This window comes from Lithobates pipiens, unplaced genomic scaffold, assembly GCF_037356315.1.
Source record: "Lithobates pipiens isolate NorthernLeopardFrog02 unplaced genomic scaffold, aLitPip1_a1.2 Scaffold_25, whole genome shotgun sequence".
In the NCBI taxonomy this organism is placed as follows: domain Eukaryota; kingdom Metazoa; phylum Chordata; class Amphibia; order Anura; family Ranidae; genus Lithobates; species Lithobates pipiens.
The window spans coordinates 10,937,432-10,953,811 of record NW_027507787.1 but is presented as its reverse complement, the minus strand read 5'-3'; the positions used below and the strand labels follow the sequence as shown (position 1 = coordinate 10,953,811).

The 16,380-nt window shown below is 46.4% G+C and overlaps 3 non-coding genes across 3 annotated transcripts; all 3 read right to left on the bottom strand.

Moving 5' to 3' along the window:
• Nucleotides 1–2,869: 2,869 nt before the first annotated feature.
• Nucleotides 2,870–3,084, bottom strand: LOC143932489 (small nucleolar RNA U3). Its single transcript, XR_013262922.1, has one exon. It is a non-coding gene; the product is annotated as a small nucleolar RNA U3 (small nucleolar RNA).
• Nucleotides 3,085–8,411: 5,327 nt separating this feature from the next.
• Nucleotides 8,412–8,626, bottom strand: LOC143932499 (small nucleolar RNA U3). Its single transcript, XR_013262930.1, has one exon. It is a non-coding gene; the product is annotated as a small nucleolar RNA U3 (small nucleolar RNA).
• A 1,290-nt stretch (nucleotides 8,627–9,916) lies between these two features.
• Nucleotides 9,917–10,131, bottom strand: LOC143932498 (small nucleolar RNA U3). The gene has a single exon (XR_013262929.1). It is a non-coding gene; the product is annotated as a small nucleolar RNA U3 (small nucleolar RNA).
• Between the last annotated feature and the right edge of the window lie 6,249 nt (nucleotides 10,132–16,380).

Here is a 16,380-nt window from a genome sequence, read left to right as displayed (position 1 = left end):
AGGCCCTCTCCTTATTTTATGTTTGAGCACACAACAAACGGGACCACTAGTTCTCAACTTTAAGCCTCTCACATTGGTGCTCAGCCGGCGCGTTCAGTTTGCTGATGCTGTTCACAATTATAATGCTTTCCATTCTCTGCAAAATGGGGTTCCTCAGCAATGCAATAGTCCCTTTTCTTACTTCATGCTCGCGCGTGCACCATCAAACGGGACCACTAGTTCTCAGATTTAAGCCTCTGTCATTGATGGCTCAGACGAAACGTTCAACTGGCTGATGCTATGCACAATTATGATGCGCTGCTTTCCATCCTCCGCAGAATGGGGTTCCTCCAGCATTTAAATAGGCCGTCATCTTATTTTATCCTCTAGCGTGCACCAACAAACGGGACCACTAGTTCTCAGCTTTAAGCCTCTGACATTGATGGCTCAGCCGACACGTTCAGCTGGCTGATGCTGTTCACAATTATAATGATGTGCTGTTTTCCTTTATTCGCATATTGGGGTTCCTCAGCATTTAAATAGGCCCTCTTCATAGTTTATGCTCGAGCGTGCACCAACAAACGGGACCACTATTTCTTCGCTTTAATCCTCTGACATTGGTGGCTCAGCAGACACGTTCAGCTGCATGATGCTGTTCACATTTATAATGATGTGCTGCTTTCCATTCTCCACAGAATGGGGTTCCTCAGCATTTAAATAGGCCCTCTCCTTATTTTATGCTTGAGTGTGCACCATCAAACAGAACCACTAGTTCTCAGCTTTAAAGAGGAAGTAAACCCTGATGAGTTTACTTCCTCTTTCATTCCCTGCAAAGGCAAAGCATAATGGACTACTATGCATCGCATAGTAGCCCATTATGTGTCACTTACCTGACACAGGAGTCAGCGAAGTCGCCGCTGTCCCCTGTAGTCCGCCGCATCCATCTTGTTGGTGGGGTCTTGCAGCTCCGCCGCTGTCATTCGGCGAAGCACGCGGCAGCTCCGTCGCTGAGAATGCCTCGCTTAGTGCGCCTGCGCCTCGCTTAGTGCGCCTGCGCGCCTGCTCGCCTGCGCGCCTAGTGCGCTTAGTGCGCCTGCGCGCCTGCTCACCTGCGCGCCGCTGTCTACGGCGCATGCGCCGTAGACAGCGGTGCCCGTTTTCGGGCAAATATCTCTTAAACCATATAGGTTTAGGAGATATTGCTTGGACCTACAGGTAAGCCTTAATCTAGGCTTACCTGTAGGTCAAAGTGGTTTGTAAGGGTTTACAACCACTTTAAGCCTCTGACATTGGTGGCTCGGCCGATGCTGTGTACAATTATAATGATGTGCTGCTTTCCAATTCTCCGCAGAATGGGGTTCCTCAGCAATTAAATAGGCCCTCTTCCTATTTTATGCTCGAGCGTGCACCAACAAACGGGACCACTGGTTCTAAGCCTTAAGCCTCTGATATTGATGGCTCAGGCAAAACACTCAACTGCCTGATGTTTTGCACAATTATAATGATGCGCTGCTTTCCATTTTCCGCAGAATAGAGTTCCTCAGCATTTAAATAGGCCCTCTTCCTATTTCATGCTCGAGCGTGCACCAACAAACGGGACCACTAGTTCTTAACTTTAAGCCTCTGACATTGATGGCTCAGCCGACGCATTCAGCTGGTTGATGAAGTTCACAATTATAATTATGTGCTGCTTTCCATCCTCTGCAGAGCATGGGGTTCCTCAGCATTTAAATAGGCCGTCATCGTATTTTATCCTCTAGCGTGCACCATCAAACGGGACCACTATTTCTCCGCATTAAGCCTCTGACATTGATGGCTCAGCCGACACATTCAGCTGGCTGAGGTGTGCACAATTATAATGATGTGCTTCTATCCATTCTCCGCAGAATGGGGTTCTTCTGCATTTAACTAGGCCCTCTCCTTATTTTATGTTTGAGCGTACAACAAACGGGACCACTAGTTCTCAACTTTAAGCCTCTCACATTGATGGCTCAGCCGACAGGTTCAGTTGGCTGATGCTGTTCACAATTATAATGATGTGCTGCTTTCCATTCTCTGCAAAATGGGGTTCCTCAGCAATGCAATAGTCCCTTTTCTTACTTCATGCTCGAGCGTGCGCCATCAAACGAGACCACTAGTTCTCAGCTTTAAGCCTCTGACATTGATGGCTCAGCCGACACCTTCAGCTTGCTGATGCTGTTCACAATTATGATAATGTGCTGCTATCCATGCTCCACAGAATGGGGTTCCTCAGCAATTAAATAGTCACTTTTCTTATTTTATGCTCGAGCGTGCACCATCAAGCAGAACCATTAGCTTTCAGATTTAAGCCTCTGTCATTGATGGCTCACCCGACACATTCAGCTGGGTGATGCCATGCACAGTTATAATGATGTGCTGCTATCCATTCTCCGCAGAATTGGGTTCCTCAGCATTTAAATAGGCCCTTTTCTTATTTTATGCTCGAGCCTGCACCAACAAATGGGACCACTAGATCTCATTTTTAAGCTTCTGAGATTGATGGCTCAGCCGACACATTCAGCTGGCTGATGCTGCGTACAATTATAATGATGTGCTGCTTTCCATTCTCCGCAGAATGGGGTTCCTCAGCATTTTAATAGGTCCTCTTCCTATTTTATGCTCAAGCATGCACCATAAAACGGGACCACTAGTTCTCAGATTTAAGCCTCTGTCACTGATGGCTCAGCCGAAATGTTCAACTGGCTGATGCTGTGCACAATTATGATAATGTGCTGCTTTCCATTCTCTGCAGAATGGGGTTCCTCAGCAATTAAATAGGCCCTCTCCTTATTTTATACTCGAGTGTGCACCAACAAACGGGACCATTAGTTCTCAACCTTAAGCCTCTCACATTGGTGGCGTTCAAACAACCACTCTGAATGAGTTCCTGCCTACTATCTTCCCATCTGGAAAGATGACCAAGTCATCAAACGGTGGCAGCATCTGCAGAGAGCAGCACTGCCAACAGGAGTCCTAATGAGACAAGAACCCTAAAATTCATCATCGTGGAAGATGAGTATGGACACTTTCGAGCACATTTCTCCCTTTGCATCCTACAGAAATGATCCCTGAAAGTATAGTCCTCCCTTTTCTTATTTTATACTCGAGCGTGCACCAACACATGGGACCACAAGATCTGAGCTTTAAGCCTCTGACATTGATGGCTCAGCTGATACATTCAGCTGGCTGATGGTGTTCACAATTATGATGATGTGCTGCTTTCTATTCTCCGCAGAATGGGGTTCCTATGTATTTAAATAGGCCGTCATCTTATTTTATGCTTGAGCGTGCACCATGAAACGGGACAACTAGTTCTCAACTTTAAGCCTCTATCATTGGTGGCTCAGCCGACACGTTCAACTGGCTGATGCTATGCACAATTATAATGATGCGCTGCTTTCCATCCTCCGCAGAATGGGGTTCCTCAGCATTTAAATAGGCCGTTATCTTATTTTATGCTCGAGCGCGCACCAGCAAATGTGACCACCAGTTCTCAACTTTAAGCCTCTAACATTGGTAGCTCAGCAGACACATTCAGCTGGCTGATGCTGTTCACAATTATAATGATGTGCTGCTATCCATCCTTCACAGAATGGGGTTCCTCAGCAATTAAATAGTCCCTTTTCTTATATTATGCTCGAGCGCGCACCATCAAACTTGACCTAGATCTCAACTGGCTGATGCTGTTCACAATTATAATGATGTACTGCTTTCCATCCTCCGCAGAATGGGGTACCTCAGCATTTAAACAGGCCGTCATCTTATTTTATGCTTGAGCATGCACCATCCAACGGGACCACTATTTCTCCGCTTTAAGCCTCTGAGATTGATGGCTCAGCCAACACGTTCAGCTAGCTGATGCTGTTCACAATTATAATGATGTGCTTCCATCCATTCTCCGCAGAATGGGGTTCTTTTGCATTTAAATAGGCCCTCTCCTTATTTTATGTTTGAGCGTACAACAACAAACGGGACCACTAGTTCTCAACTTTAAGCCTCTCACATTGGTGGCTCAGCCGACAGGTTCAGTTGGCTGATGCTATTCACAATTATAATGTGCTGCTTTCCATCCTCCGCAGAATGGGGTTCCTCCAGCATTTAAATAGGCCGTCATCTTATTTTATCCTCTAGCGTGCACCAACAAACGGGACCACTAGTTCTCAGCTTTAAGCCTCTGACATTGATGGTTCAGCCGACACGTTCAGCTGGCTGATGCTGTTCACAATTATAATGATGTGCTGTTTTCCTTTATTCGCATATTGGGGTTCCTCAGCATTTAAATAGGCCCTCTTCATAGTTTTTGCTCGAGCGTGCACCAACAAACGGGACCACTATTTCTTCGCTTTAATCCTCTGACATTGGTGGCTCAGCAGACACGTTCAGCTGCATGATGTTGTTCACATTTATAATGATGTGCTGCTTTCCATTCTCCACAGAATGGGGTTCCTCAGCATTTAAATAGGCCCTCTCCTTATTTTATGCTTGAGTGTGCACCATCAAACAGAACCACTAGTTCTCAGCTTTAAAGAGGAAGTAAACCCTGATGAGTTTACTTTCTCTTTCATTCCCTGCAAAGGCAAAGCATAATGGACTACTATGCATCACATAGTAGCCCATTATGTGTCACTTACCTGACACAGGAGCCAGCGAAGTCGCCGCTGTCCCCTGTAGTCCGCCGCATCCATCTTGTTGGTGGGGTCTTGCAGCTCCGCCGCTCTCATTCGGCGAAGCCGCGATGACGTCACTCCTGCGCATGCGAACGGGAGCCGACACGCGCGGCAGCTCCGTCGCTGAGAATGCCGCGCTCAGTGCGCCTGCGCGCCGCTGTCTACGGCGCATGCGCCGTAGACAGCGGTGCCCGTTTTCGGGCAAATATCTCCTAAACCATATAGGTTTAGGAGATATTGCTTGGACCTACAGGTAAGCCTTAATCTAGGCTTACCTGTAGGTCAAAGTGGTTTGTAAGGGTTTACAACCACTTTAAGCCTCTGACATTGGTGGCTCGGCCGATGCTGTGTACAATTATAATGATGTGCTGCTTTCCAATTCTCCGCAGAATGGGGTTCCTCAGCAAATAAATAGTCCCTTTTCTTATATTATGCTCGAGCGCGCACCATCAAACTTGACCTAGATCTCAACTGGCTGATGCTGTTCACAATTATAATGATGTACTGCTTTCCATCCTCCACAGAATGGGGTACCTCAGCATTTAAACAGGCCGTCATCTTATTTTATGCTTGAGCATGCACCATCCAACGGGACCACTATTTCTCCGCTTTAAGCCTCTGAGATTGATGGCTCAGCCAACACGTTCAGCTAGCTGATGCTGTTCACAATTATAATGATGTGCTTCCATCCATTCTCCGCAGAATGGGGTTCTTTTGCATTTAAATAGGCCCTCTCCTTATTTTATGTTTGAGCGTACAACAACAAAGGGGACCACTAGTTCTCAACTTTAAGCCTCTCACATTGGTGGCTCAGCCGACAGGTTCAGTTGGCTGATGCTATTCACAATTATAATGCGCTGCTTTCCATCCTCCGCAGAATGGGGTTCCTCCAGCATTTAAATAGGCCGTCATCTTATTTTATCCTCTAGCGTGCACCAACAAACTGGACCACTAGTTCTCAGCTTTAAGCCTCTGTCATTGATGGTTCAGCCGACACGTTCAGCTGGCTGATGCTGTTCACAATTATAATGATGTGCTGTTTTCCTTTATTCGCATATTGGGGTTCCTCAGCATTTAAATAGGCCCTCTTCATAGTTTATGCTCGAGCGTGCACCAACAAACGGGACCACTATTTCTTCGCTTTAATCCTCTGACATTGGTGGCTCAGCAGACACGTTCAGCTGCATGATGTTGTTCACATTTATAATGATGTGCTGCTTTCCATTCTCCACAGAATGGGGTTCCTCAGCATTTAAATAGGCCCTCTCCTTATTTTATGCTTGAGTGTGCACCATCAAACAGAACCACTAGTTCTCAGCTTTAAAGAGGAAGTAAACCCTGATGAGTTTACTTCCTCTTTCATTCCCTGCAAAGGCAAAGCATAATGGACTACTATGCATCACATAGTAGCCCATTATGTGTCACTTACCTGACACAGGAGCCAGCGAAGTCGCCGCTGTCCCCTGTAGTCCGCCGCATCCATCTTGTTGGTGGGGTCTTGCAGCTCCGCCGCTCTCATTCGGCGAAGCCGCGATGACGTCACTCCTGCGCATGCGAACGGGAGCCGACACGCGCGGCAGCTCCGTCGCTGAGAATGCCGCGCTCAGTGCGCCTGCGCGCCGCTGTCTACGGCGCATGCGCCGTAGACAGCGGTGCCCGTTTTCGGGCAAATATCTCCTAAACCATATAGGTTTAGGAGATATTGCTTGGACCTACAGGTAAGCCTTAATCTAGGCTTACCTGTAGGTCAAAGTGGTTTGTAAGGGTTTACAACCACTTTAAGCCTCTGACATTGGTGGCTCGGCCGATGCTGTGTACAATTATAATGATGTGCTGCTTTCCAATTCTCCGCAGAATGGGGTTCCTCAGCAAATAAATAGTCCCTTTTCTTACATTATGCTCGAGCGTGCACCATCAAATGGGACCACTAGTTCTAAGCTATAAGCCTCTGACATTGGTGGCTTGGCCAACACGTTCAACTGGCTGATGCTATGAACAATTATAATGATGTGCTGCTATCCATCCTCCGCAGAATGGGGTTCCTCAGCATTTAAATAGGCCGTAATCTTTTTTTATGCTCGAGTGTGCACCATCAAACAGAAGCCCTAGTTCTCAAATTTAAGCCTCTGACATTGGTGGCTCGGCCAACACGTTCAGCTGGCTGATGCTGCGTACAATTATAATGATGTGCTGCTTTCCATTCTCTGCAGAATGGGGTTCCTCAGCATTTTAATAGGCCCTCTCCTTATTTTATACTCGAGTGTGCACCAACAAACGGGACCACTAGTTCCCAACCTTTAGCCTCTCACATTGGTGGCTCGGCCGACACGTTCAGCTGGCTGATGCTGTTCACAATTATAATGATGCGCTGCTTTCCATTCTCTGCAGAATGGGGTTCCTCAGCAATTAAATAGGCCCTCTTCCTATTTTATGCTCGAGCGTGCACCATCAAACGGGACCACTGGTTCTAAGCCTTAAGCCTCTGATATTGATGGCTCAGGCAAAACGTTCAACTGCCTGATGCTGTTCACAATTATAATGATGTGCTGCTTTCTATTCTCTGCAGAATGGGGTTCCTCAGCATTTAAATAGGCCCTCTTCCTATTTCATGCTCGAGCGTGCACCATCAAACGGGACCACTAGTTCTTAACTTTAAGCCTCTGACATTGATGGCTCAGCCGACGCGTTCAGCTGGTTGATGAAGTTCACAATTATAATTATGTGCTGCTTTCCATCCTCTGCAGAGCATGGGGTTCCTCAGCATTTAAATAGGCCGTCATCGTATTTTATCATCTAGCGAGCACCATCAAACGGGACACTATTTCTCCGCATTAAGCCTCTGACATTGATGGCTCAGCCAACACGTTCAGCTGGCTGAGGTGTGCACAATTATAATGATGTGCTTCTATCCATTCTCCGCAGAATGGGGTTCATCTGCATTTAAATAGGCCCTCTCCTTATTTTATGTTTGAGCGTACAACAAACAGGACCACAAGTTCTCAACTTTAAGCCTCTCACATTGGTGTCTCAGCCGACACGTTCAGTTGGCTGATGCTGTTCACAATTATAATGATGTGCTGCTTTCCATTCTCTGCAAAATGGGGTTCCTCAGCAATGCAATAGTCCCTTTTCTTACTTCATGCTCGCGCGTGCACCATCAAACGGGACCACTAGTTCTCAGCTTTAAGCCTCTGACATTGATGGCTCAGACGACACCTTCAGTTGGCTGATGCTGTTCACACTTATGATAATGTGCTGCTGTCCATTCTCCGCAGAATGGGGTTCCTCAGCAATTAAATAGTCACTTTTCTTATTTTATACTCGAGCCTGCACCATCAAACAGAACCACTAGTTCTCAGTTTTAAGCCTCTGTCATTGATGGCTCACCCGACACATTCAGCTGGTTGATGCCATGCACAGTTATAATGTGCTGCTATCCATTCTCCGCAGAATTGGGTTCCTCAGCATTTAAATAGGCCCCTTTCTTATTTTATGCTTGAGCCTGCACCAACAAATGGGACCACTAGATCTCAGCTTTAAGCTTCTGAGATTGATGGCTCAGCCGACATGTTCAGCTTGCTGATGCTGCGTACAATTATAATGATGTGCTACTTTCCATTCTCCGCAGAATGGGGTTCCTCAGCATTTAAATAGTCAATTTTCTTATTTATGCTTGAGTGTGCACCATCAAACGGGACCATTAGTTCTCAACCTTAAGCCTCTCACATTGGTGGCGTTCAAACAACCACTCTGAATGAGTTCCTGCCTATCATCTTCCCATCTGGAAAGATGACCAAGTCATCAAACGGTGGCAGCATCTGCAGAGAGCAGCACTGCCAACAGGAGTCCTAATGAGACAAGAACCCTAAAATTCATCATCGTGGAAGATGAGTATGGACACTTTCGAGCACATTTCTCCCTTTGCATCCTACAGAAATGATCCCTGAAAGATTAGTCCTCACTTTTCTTATTTTATACTCGAGCGTGCACCAACAAATGGGACCACAAGATCTGAGCTTTAAGCCTCTGACATTGGTGGCTCAGCCGATACGTTCAGCTGGCTGATGCTGTTCACAATTATAATGATGTGCTGCTATCCATCCTTCGCAGAATGGGGTTCCTCAGCAATTAAATAGTCCCTTTTCTTATATTATGCTCGAGCGTGCACCATCAAACTTGACCACTAGTTCTCAACCGACTGATGCTGTTCACAATTATAATGATGTACTGCTTTCCATCCTCCGCAGAATGGGGTACCTCAGCATTTAAATAGGCCGTCATCTTATTTTATGCTTGAGCATGCACCATCCAACGGGACCACTATTTCTCTGCTTTAAGCCTCTGAGATTGATGGCTCAGCCGACACGTTCAGCTGGCTGATGCTGTTCACAATTATAATGATGTGCTTCCATCCATTCCACGCAGAATGGGGTTCTTTTGCATTTAAATAGGCCCTCTTCTTATTTTATGTTTGAGCGTACAACAACAAACGGGACCACTAGTTCTCAACTTTAAGCCTCTCACATTGGTGCTCAGCCGACGCGTTCAGTTTGCTGATGCTGTTCACAATTATAATGATGTGCTGCTTTCCATTCTCTGAAAAATGGGGTTCCTCAGCAATGCAATAGTCCCTTTTCTTACTTCATGCTCGCGCGTGCACCATCAAACGGGACCACTAGTTCTCAGCTTTAAGCCTCTGACATTGATGGCTCAGCCGACACCTTCAGTTGGCTGATGCTGTTCACACTTATGATAATGTGCTGCTGTCCATTCTCCGCAGAATGGGGTTCCTCAGCAATTAAATAGTCACTTTTCTTATTTTATACTCGAGCGTGCACCATCAAACAGAACCACTAGTTCTCAGTTTTAAGCCTCTGTCATTGATGGCTCACCCGACACATTCAGCTGGTTGATGCCATGCACAGTTATAATGTGCTGCTATCCATTCTCCGCAGAATTGGGTTCCTCAGCATTTAAATAGGCCCCTTTCTTATTTTATGCTTGAGCCTGCGCCAACAAATGGGACCACTAGATCTCAGCTTTAAGCTTCTGAGATTGATGGCTCAGCCGACATGTTCAGCTTGCTGATGCTGCGTACAATTATAATGATGTGCTACTTTCCATTCTCCGCAGAATGGGGTTCCTCAGCATTTAAATAGTCAATTTTCTTATTTATGCTTGAGTGTGCACCATCAAACGGGACCATTAGTTCTCAACCTTAAGCCTCTCACATTGGTGGCGTTCAAACAACCACTCTGAATGAGTTCCTGCCTATCATCTTCCCATCTGGAAAGATGACCAAGTCATCAAACGGTGGCAGCATCTGCAGAGAGCAGCACTGCCAACAGGAGTCCTAATGAGACAAGAACCCTAAAATTCATCATCGTGGAAGATGAGTATGGACACTTTCGAGCACATTTCTCCCTTTGCATCCTACAGAAATGATCCCTGAAAGATTAGTCCTCACTTTTCTTATTTTATACTCGAGCGTGCACCAACAAATGGGACCACAAGATCTGAGCTTTAAGCCTCTGACATTGGTGGCTCAGCCGATACGTTCAGCTGGCTGATGCTGTTCACAATTATAATGATGTGCTGCTATCCATCCTTCGCAGAATGGGGTTCCTCAGCAATTAAATAGTCCCTTTTCTTATATTATGCTCGAGCGCGCACCATCAAACTTGACCACTAGTTCTCAACCGACTGATGCTGTTCACAATTATAATGATGTACTGCTTTCCATCCTCCGCAGAATGGGGTACCTCAGCATTTAAATAGGCCGTCATCTTATTTTATGCTTGAGCATGCACCATCCAACGGGACCACTATTTCTCTGCTTTAAGCCTCTGAGATTGATGGCTCAGCCGACACGTTCAGCTGGCTGATGCTGTTCACAATTATAATGATGTGCTTCCATCCATTCCACGCAGAATGGGGTTCTTTTGCATTTAAATAGGCCCTCTCCTTATTTTATGTTTGAGCGTACAACAACAAACGGGACCACTAGTTCTCAACTTTAAGCCTCTCACATTGGTGCTCAGCCGACGCGTTCAGTTTGCTGATGCTGTTCACAATTATAATGATGTGCTGCTTTCCATTCTCTGAAAAATGGGGTTCCTCAGCAATGCAATAGTCCCTTTTCTTACTTCATGCTCGCGCGTGCACCATCAAACAGAACCACTAGTTCTCAGATTTAAGCCTCTGTCATTGATGGCTCAGCCGACACATTCAGCTGGCTGATGCTGTTCACAATTATAATGATGTGCTGTTTTCCTTTATTCGCATATTGGGGTTCCTCAGCATTTAAATAGGCCCTCTTCATAGTTTATGCTCGAGCGTGCACCAACAAACGGGACCACTATTTCTTCGCTTTAATCCTCTGACATTGGTGGCTCAGCAGACACGTTCAGCTGCATGATGCTGTTCACATTTATAATGATGCGCTGCTTTCCATTCTCCACAGAATGAGGTTCCTCAGCATTTAAATAGGCCCTCTCCTTATTTTATGCTTGAGTGTGCACCATCAAACAGAACCACTAGTTCTCAGCTTTAAAGAGGACGTAAACCCTGATGAGTTTATTTCCTCTTTCATTCCCTGCAAAGGCAAAGCATAATGGACTACTATGCATCGCATAGTAGCCCATTATGTGTCACTTACCTGACACAGGAGCCAGCGAAGTCGCCGCTGTCCCCTGTAGTCCGCCGCATCCATCTTGTTGGTGGGGTCTTGCAGCTCCGCCGCTGTTATCCGGCAAAGCCGCGATGACGTCACTCCCGCGCATGCGAACGGGAGCCGACACACGCGGCAGCTCCGTCGCTGAGAATGCCGCGCTCAGTGCGCCTGCGCGCCGCTGTCTACGGCGCATGCGCCGTAGACAGCGGTGCCCGTTTTCGGGCAAATATCTCCTAAACCATATAGGTTTAGGAGATATTGCTTGGACCTACAGGTAAGCCTTAATCTAGGCTTACCTGTAGGTCGAAGTGGTTTGTAAGGGTTTACAACCACTTTAAGCCTCTGACATTGGTGGCTCGGCCAATGCTGTGTACAATTATAATGATGTGCTGCTTTCCAATTCTCCGCAGAATGGGGTTCCTCAGCAATTAAATAGGCCCTCTTCCTATTTTATGCTCGAGCGTGCACCAACAAACGGGACCACTGGTTCTAAGCCTTAAGTCTCTGATATTGATGGCTCAGGCAAAACGTTCAACTGCCTGATGTTTTGCACAATTATAATGATGCGCTGCTTTCCATTTTCCGCAGAATGGGGTTCCTCAGCATTTAAATAGGCCCTCTTCCTATATTATGCTCGAGCGCGCACCAACAATTGGGACCACTAGTTCTTAACTTTAAGCCTCTGACATTGATGGCTCAGCCGACGCGTTCAGCTGTTTGATGAAGTTCACAATTATAATTATGTGCTGCTTTCCATCCTCTGCAGAGCATGGGGTTCCTCAGCATTTAAATAGGCCGTCATCGTATTTTATCCTCTAGCGTGCACCATCCAACGGGACACTATTTCTCCGCATTAAGCCTCTGACATTGGTGGTTCAGCCGACACGTTCAGCTGGCTGATGCTGTTCACAATTATAATGATGTGCTGCTTTCCATTCTCCTCAGAATGGGGTTCTTTTGCATTTAAATAGGCCTTCTCCTTATTTTATGTTTGTGCGTACAACAAACAGGACCACTAGTTCTCAACTTTAAGCCTCTGACATTGGTGGCTCAGCCGACACGTTCAGTTGGCTGATGCTGTTAACAATTATAATGATGTGCTGCTTTCCATTCTCCTCAGATTGGGGTTCACCGTTTTTTTTTTACAGTGGTGGCATTTAATGGGCACAGTGGCGGCATTTAATGGGCACAGTGCTGGCATTTGATGGGCACAGTGGCTGCAATGGATGTTTTCTTTTCTGATTTTTTCAGTTTGCTTGCGCTCCCCCTAAAAATTTTAAGCATCAACCGCCAGTGGTTTATATGTGCATGCATATGTGTGTGTATGCCCATTTTATGTATGCGCTTTTAATCCTGAACCCCTATATGTGTACAATTAGAACCTATTTTTGGTCAGGGCCCCTCAGTGTCAGTTTGGAAGAGGAGGGCCCCTGTAACATGAAAAGCGTATTGGCCCTTGACCATCAATGGGACCCTCAGTTTGCAGGCTTGAAGTGGAGGGACCCTACAGTGGTAATTTCAGTGGCCCTTACCCTGTTAGACAAAAGAGGGTGACTTTGACAATAAAAGGGGTCCTGAGGTGGAGGGGCCCCTCACAGTGTCGGTATGGGGGGGCCCTTACTTTGTAGGGTTAAAAAGTTTGTTCTCCTTAACAGGATTGGGGTAGACCTGAAGTCACAGGTCCCTGACAGTGTCAGCATGGGGGTGGAGGAGACCCTCACAGTGGTTATTTTGAAGGGGCCTGTAAGACAAAAGAGGAGGAGGGTTCCCTCGTAATTCTTAGGTCTTGTTCTGGAGGTTTAAGCAGTAAGGGCCCCTGACAATTCACAGTAAAGGGAGCCTTTACCATGTATGCCTGAGGAGGGGCCCCTAAAAGAATGCTCTGAGCCCCCCCATGATGAATACCATCTGGGGCCCCTTTATATCAGGATTAAAGTGTATGGGGCCCCTATGCTATCTGGGAGGACGTTGCCCTTTAAGCCTGAGAACGAGGGGCCCCTGAATGTATGCACTGAGCTCCCCCCAACATGATTAGAACTATCAGGGGCCCCTTTTTATTAAACATAAAACATACGGGCCTCAATGCTGAGTGCTATGTGGGAGGATGTTACCCTTTAAGCCTGAGAAGAAGGGGCCCCTGATAGTAAGCAGGGTGGGGAAGGCATATTTTTTTTAGAATTGGGTAATGTTTTAGAAATGTAATTTCCTGTCCCAGAGACACAACAGGAAGTGAGGGAATCTCTCCTCCCATTAGTTGTCACCAGAACGGGTGTCCCACATTGGAACATTTCCCTTTACCTCCTGCTGTGGTGACAACGCTACTATTTTGGATTTCTCCCCTCGTTGCCTTTCAGTGATCACTGGTACAAATAAAGGGGGGGGGGGTTCCCCAACGGAAGCCCATAGCAATAAAAGCCTGACAGAGGGACTAATCCTCCTACAGTCTATACAATACTAAAAGGTTTTGCCTTAGAGTTATTTTCCTGGACTTTTTGTTTTTCATATCAGCCCTCTAGATACAGTCTGGAAGCACAGCAACCTAACCACTTAAGGGCCGGGCCTCTTTTTTAGATGTGGTGTTTAAAAGTTAAAAACAGTTTGGTTTTTTTTGATAGAAAATTACTTAGAACCCCCAAACATTATACTTTTTTTTTTCTTCTAACATCCTAGAGAATAAAATAACGGAGGTCGTTGCAATACCATATTTGCTCAGCGGTCTTACAAGCGCACTTTAAAAAAAAATATATATATACACTTTTTGAATTAAAAAATAAGACAACAGTAAAGTTAGCCCAATTTTTTTTTCATATTGTGAAAGATAATGTTACGCCATGTAAATTGATACCCAACATGTCACGCTTCAAAATTCCGCTTGTGGAATGGCGACAAACATTTACCCTTAAAAATTTCCATAGGCAACATTTAAAAAATTCTATCGGTTGCATGTTTTGCGTTACAGTGGAGTTCTAGGGCTAGAATTATTGCTCTCACTCTACCGATCGCGGTGATACCTCACATGTGTAGTTTGAACACCGTTTTCATATGCAGCGCTACTCACGTATGCGTTCACTTTTGCACGCGAGTTCGGGGGGACGGGCGCGTTTACATTTTTTTATTTGTTTTCTTATTTATTTTAGCTTTTACTTTTTATTTTTACACTGTTTAAAAAATAAAATAAAAAAATAAAATAAAAACCTTTATTCCTATAACAAGGAATGTAAACATCCCTTGTAAGAAAAAAAGCACAACAGGACCTCTTGAATGTGATATCTGGGGGTCAAAAAGATCTCAGATCTCATATTTACACTAAAATGCTAAAAAAAAATTTAAAAATGGGCCTTTAAGAGCTATGGGCAGAAATGCCGTTATGACGTTGCTTCCAACCTGTAGTGTCATGGAGACGGGTGGGGGACACAGGTGAGGCTGCATTTGGGGGGACACAGGTGAGGCTGCATTTGGGGGGACACAGGTGAGGCTGCATTTGGGGGGACACAGGCGTGGCTGTATTTGGGGGGACACAGGTGAGGCTGCATTTGGGGGGACACAGATGAAGCTGCATTTGGGGGGACACAGGTGAGGCTGCATTTGGGGGACACAGGTGAGGCGGCATTTGGGGGGACACAAGCGAGGCTGCATTTGGGGGACACAGGCGTGGCTGTATTTGGGGGGACACAGGTGAGGCTGCATTTGGGGAGACACAGATGAAGCTGCATTTGGGGGGACACAGGTGAAGCTGCATTTGGGGGGACACAGGCGAGGCTGCATTTGGGGGACACAGGCGAGGCTGCATTTGAGGGGACACAGGCGAGGCTGCATTTGAGGGGACACAGGCGAGGCTGCATTAGAGGGGACACAGGCGAGGCTGCATTTGAGGGGACACAGGCGAGGCTGCATTTGAGGGGACACAGGCGAGGCTGCATTTGAGGGGACACAGGCGAGGCTGCATTTGAGGGGACACAGGTGAGGCTGCATTTGAGGGGACACAGGTGAGGTTGCATTTGAGGGGACACAGGCGAGGCTGCATTTGAGGGGACACAGGTGAGGTTGCATTTGGGGGACACAGGTGAGGTTGCATTTGAGGGGACACAGGCGAGGCTGCATTTGGGGGACACAGGTGAGGTTGCATTTGAGGGGACACAGGCGAGGCTGCATTTGGGGGACACAGGTTGTTGTTATTTATTTTTATAACAACCAAATCTCTATTTGTGTGAAGAAAATGCTAGAAATGTCATTTGGGTACAGTGTAGCATGACTGCGCAATTGTCATTCAAAGTGTGATAGGGATGAAAGCTGACCATTGGTCTGGGCAGGAAAGGGGTGAAAGTGCCCGGCAGGTAAGTGGTTAATTCTACATAAAACATGTGTTATCTCATGAGATCATTTATGAGGGCGTGTTTAGGGGCGGAGCAGGGCCAGGGTTGGGCGGAGGTCAGCTGAGGACTTTAATATTAATAATCCTCTAAGTATTAAAATATTTTCCATAATTCTTCAAAATACAAATGAACATATAATAGTGTCTCTGTCTCGTGTCTTTACTGTGCCGACCACATTCAGTGTGCTATGATTTCTCTCCACTAGGGGCGCTGCGTGGTTCTCCTCCCACTGCCCATCTGCAGACTGAAGTTTCCTCAGCACAACTCTTCATTATCTCTCGTTCTACGTCAGCCAATCAGGTGCGAGCCCAAAAAAAGGCGCCAGAGTGAGCTCCGCCTCTCAATTCTATGTGCGCTGTCCACCTCTTTCCAGCTGAAGCCCCACCCCCTTCAGGCCCATGTGTTTTAGTTTATCAGGGTGCGATCGCTCAGTCCCGCCCATTCTCCTGAACACACCAATCTGGTTTTAATATTAGTAGTCCTATCTCCTACCCTTTGCTGTATTGTGGGGTGTCCTGCTATCCCTCATTAAAGATGCCCGCTCCTCCCTCCTAATCCTTCCTGCCACCTATTGTGCAGTTGTACATATTAATCTGGACTCACGCTGTTACATTTCACAGAGCTGGCACACTGAACCGCTCCTGTCAGCGGCTCTCTGCCTACTGAT